Here is a 5,000-nt window from a genome sequence, read left to right on the forward strand (position 1 = left end):
ATCTTTATAACTGACACTGTTCTTCAGTCTGAAACTTTTGGTGGAATAATTCGTGTTTGTTTCAGGATCTTTCGAGAAGAATGTAGTGATATGGCTATGTTCCTGCAACTAAAGTGGAGCTGCGAAACGGATTGACGAGAGTGCTACAAAAGGCTGCGACGCTCGTCTGTTATAGGTTTCTCACATTGTGTAGAACTGTCATTGGATAATGATTCTTTGTTTAAAATATCTACAGGAACTCGAGGGGAGAGACTGTTGAGTGCCTTTCTAAATTAGACAGAGATATTAATGAAACATAACCGCTCTTCAGATGTATAAACGAAATCCTGTTCAAGCGGATATTCATTTCTGCACATTCATAATCAATGATATACATACATTCTTAAAAATTTAGGATAGAAACCAGTTCTTTCTCCACTGGCAAGAAATCTTGAAATAAAACTGAATGATCACACACACATACACATTAAGTAGATAAATAGACGATAGATATATATATATATATATATATATATATATAGATAAATAGATAGATAGATAGATAGATAGATAGATAGATAGATAGATAGATAGATAGATAAATAGATAGATACACAGACACATACATACATATATACATACATAAATGGCGTAGCTGTAGCACCTTGGCAAGTATCTTCTAATTTAGCCCCGGGGCATCCAAAACCTTGTGAGTGGATTTGATTGAAAACTGAAAGAAGTCCGTTGTGTACACACACACACACACACACACACACACACACATATATATATATATATATAGCGAGAGACAGAGATAGACAGACAGACAGATAGATAGATAGATAGATAGATAGATAGATAGATAGATAGATAGATAGATAGATAGATAAATAGATAGAGAGAGAGAGCGGGAACGATAATGATGCAGATAAGCACGACTGGGCTTAATATATAAAACAAACATATATACATTCTTATATAAATGTAGACAATGTAAGTATGTGTATAAAGATATATAGAGAGAGATACAAAAATTGAAAATATTCTTTAAGCATATAGCTATTTATATATTTGCAAAATAAATTTGCATGGAATACAAAAAATATAAAATCTAAGGGAGAATACATGGTATTTTAAGGCCGACAGCTGTTTCTGGGAGCTCAGAATTATGTAATAGTTGTAATATTCATAATTAACAGATGGAGTGTGCAAAAAGTCAAGATTTTGCAATCAGTAAATGGATGCATATAGACATTACCGTAATACCGGCTTCCTTCGTCAGGGAGGAAGATCGATTTGTACTTCATGTAGCGGTTTAGCGTAAGCGACCTGACAGAATAAGTAAGAAGGCTTTGATTCATTCGACTAAAATTCTTCAAGAGAGTGCTCCATCTTGGCCACAATCCAATGACTGAAAAATATAAAAGATATATATATAAAAGATATATATACATGTATAGTAAAGAAAATGCTTGGGTCCCGATATTTCCTTTATCTATCTATCTATCTATCTATCTATCTATCTATCTATCTGTCTGTCTGTCTGTCTGCCTGTCTGTCTGTCTGTCTGTCTGTCTGTCTGTCTATAATCTATTGTGTGTCAGTTGCTGCACAACCGGACATCCCACATTACAAGCGAATCACGTATTACTGGCTATTTAAACGCCGTCCACTTAAATGCACAATGATACCAAAGAAACGTTGAGTGAGAGGTGACGTGGTGAGTGCAGATTGTTATTTGAGCCTGTTGACTGTGACGTGACTTACAATACATTTTCTTAGTGTCCGCAATCAGACGTTATGACAAATGTCATATCGTACTTCAGCACGATCATTTTTAATTGCTGTAATGTATATATTGGTTTCAAGTATTGGCACAACGCCAGCAATTTCAGAGAAGGAGGTAAACAGATTACATTAACCCCAGTATGCAACTGGTACTTATTTTATCGACCCCGAAAGAATGAAAGGCAAAGACAAACTCGGTGTGGTATTTAAATTCAGAAAGTGAAGACGAACGAAATGCTGCTAAGCATTTCTTGCGGCGCTGTAACGATTCTGGCACCTCTCCACCTTTGTTCTATTATATATTAGTGTGTTTTATCCTTTGCTTGTTTCAGTCATTGGACTGCGGCCATGCTGGAGTACTGCTTTCAAGGGTTTAGTCGAATAAACCGATTCCCAGTGGTTATATTTTGCTTGTTTTTTTCTAAGTCTGGTATTTATTCAACCGGTCTCTTTCACCAAACCACTGAGTTGCTTTGTGTTGGTTGGTTTACGTCCAGTCAACACAAAGACACACAACACAAAGACACACTACACAAAAACGTACATATATACATACATACATGCCTACCAACATATATACATGCATACATGCATGTATGTATACATATGTATATGTATATAAACGACGGGATGCCACAGAGTTTTCATCCAACCAATATCTCACAAGATATTAGTTGAGAATATAGTTGAAAGAACTTGCCCAAGGTACCACTCAGTTGGACTGAACCCGAAACCCCATGGTTGTAAAGCGAGTTTCTCAACGACACAGCCATACCTCTGCTTTCAATTTTGATAACCAATCAGGAACACTACCAAATGGTTTTTGACTTTGTTTTTCAAAATATTAGATCTGAAAATTTAATTATGTCGAAACGAATATTGTTATAATTTGAAAAAAGTCATACTATCAAAATCCTTAAGATTTTTCCGCTAAGCATAGCCAGTGACGTTGGGTGAATGTGTGGCGAAGAATTCTAAGGAAAATATGACGAATAGGGGCAAACTGTAGAGTGCCTTCATGTACTTTAGAAATGAGAATTTTCCAAAATATTATACTAAAATGTCAGATTTCATTTCAGTTCCTGAGAATTAGTAATGTCCAGCTCTCATTCATGTTGGCGATTCTGATAGTTGTGTCCCTGATCTAACAAACATTTTGGAATCAATATGATGTCATGTTTTATTTTTACTCTGCATTATATTTTTAAAAACTTCAGTCATTTTATTGTTGACGGAGCTATACAAATATGCGTAGACACAAACATACATAAATGCATACACGCATACATACAAATATGCTTATATATGCATGTGTGTTTGTGTGCGCATGTGTGTGAATAAATATATAAAACGTATTCTTTACAATATATATTCAGCACTCCTCTCATTCGTTCTACATGAACCAATGCACGAACACACACGCACACACATTTAAAAACTCAACAGAAAGAATAAAGTGTCTGGTGAATGACCTAAATTATACATATACGATCAGAGGCGATATAAATATGTTGGCCCTCGCCTGGCCGAGGTGGCATGAAATTGGAGTCGGGAGAAAGGAATTCGCTAAAATGAATACTTCGTAGTTTCGTAACATAGCCAGTGGGGGTCGCTGTTATAATGGATTTAAACACTTTTAAAAAGACGTACAAAAATATTGTTTCCGCATCTCATTTATAAACAAATCCAGTTCTTCGATCTTTCAGAGCAAATATATTTATTATTTATATTTTCATGGAAATTTGTTTTAATCACCTGTTGGAGTAAATCGTCTTTGATTGACATAGGAGCCAATCTTAAAAGTCTCTTCTCTCTGGTTGCATTTCTTTGATAAGTTTGAATTCAGAAAAGGACCATTCTACAGAGGCAGTTGTACACAGAATTGCGAAAATAAGATTGCCTGGATTAAAGAGTTCTGGCATAGCTTCAATCCGGTCTTAGATGTAATTGTAATGCATTAAATTACTCAGACTTCGCTTTTTAAATTCTTACATAGAATACATAACATTTAGTTCACTCTATAATCGAATCAAATCATACAAAATCTATCATACGTGGTTTTTAAAGAATTTAAAGCGTCCACTGGAAATTTTTTGCGATATTCCTCCCCTTTACTGAAACTGAACAGTTTCAAGAATTTAAGCTCTTCTAAGAATGAGCTTTGCATTTTTAAGAGGTCGACTATTGTGCCAATAATTTTGTTATAAGGGCATTTTATAATGTTGCTGGAGATCAATGGATTTATTCCTGGATCTCTTAATTTCTATTGTAGCATCGATTTCATATTTTTCTCTAACATATCATAAAATATGGAAAAAAATCATTGAGTTTATTTTCGAGCACGGTTCTAGTTTTATCTGTTTGCTTTTTAGAATACACTATTTCATGACTTTTAGTCTGAAGGATGTAAAAGAAGAAAATATGTCTAAATACTTCTGATAAAAAATAAGTAATTGGGAGCCTTTAAATTATGTAAGGATCCAATTGCAGAATCTATTGTAGTCTCGTCTCACCTTTCAGAGTTTCCGATGATGTCTTCAAACAGGTTGATAATGAGATTACAATTTTCTTTTGTAGTAATAACAAAATGTGAGTAGTAGTTCCGTCTAGTTTCTGTAGCTTTGAGAAATATTTTTTTAAAGTTATCTAACGCATTATCTCTTTTGGGTGAATTCGTAAAAAGCGTACCCACTCCATTTATCGTAGAAAAAATATCTTGCTTTCTTTTATAGCAGAGCATTATTGTGAAAAATGTAAATCTAGGACACGAGCACAACAATGAACAAAGTTCGCACATTCATATTTCTCTCTTACCTTTGACTGCAACGCATTTAATTGTCTTGTCATTGTAGCACAAACCATATTAGGTTTGTGCAATTAATTTGTGTTCACACTTCCTCATTTCAATGCATTTAAAAACATGTACAGATAAAGCATTTGCTGATCGATCTGTACTAACACCATTCAAACCGATAAATCGTTCTTTAGTAACGCAATCTGTTGCAACAGAACTCAAAAAAGTAGATTTAGATTTTAGTGAATAGTTCGATACATCGGACGCTTCATCTACAAGAATATCTACGAATTTAGCCTGATTCACTTCATTTTCTATTTCATTGAACAAAACTTTTTGAATTGCATCGATCAAGCCATTTTGAATTCTGTTTGAGAGACCTGAGAAAGCAGAAACTGCACCAAGATGGCTTTCCAATTTTTCGTCATATTTACTGATT

At 34.3% G+C, this 5,000-nt stretch overlaps 1 long non-coding RNA gene across 2 annotated transcripts in view; it reads left to right on the plus strand.

Moving 5' to 3' along the window:
• LOC106867575 (uncharacterized) overlaps nucleotides 1-5,000 on the plus strand; it is a 43,964-nt gene that overhangs the window by 37,936 nt on the left and 1,028 nt on the right. The gene's annotated exons all lie outside the window — the stretch shown is intronic.

This window comes from Octopus bimaculoides, chromosome 11 (assembly GCF_046866305.1).
Source record: "Octopus bimaculoides isolate indiv1 chromosome 11, ASM4686630v1, whole genome shotgun sequence".
In the NCBI taxonomy this organism is placed as follows: Eukaryota; Metazoa; Mollusca; class Cephalopoda; order Octopoda; family Octopodidae; genus Octopus; species Octopus bimaculoides.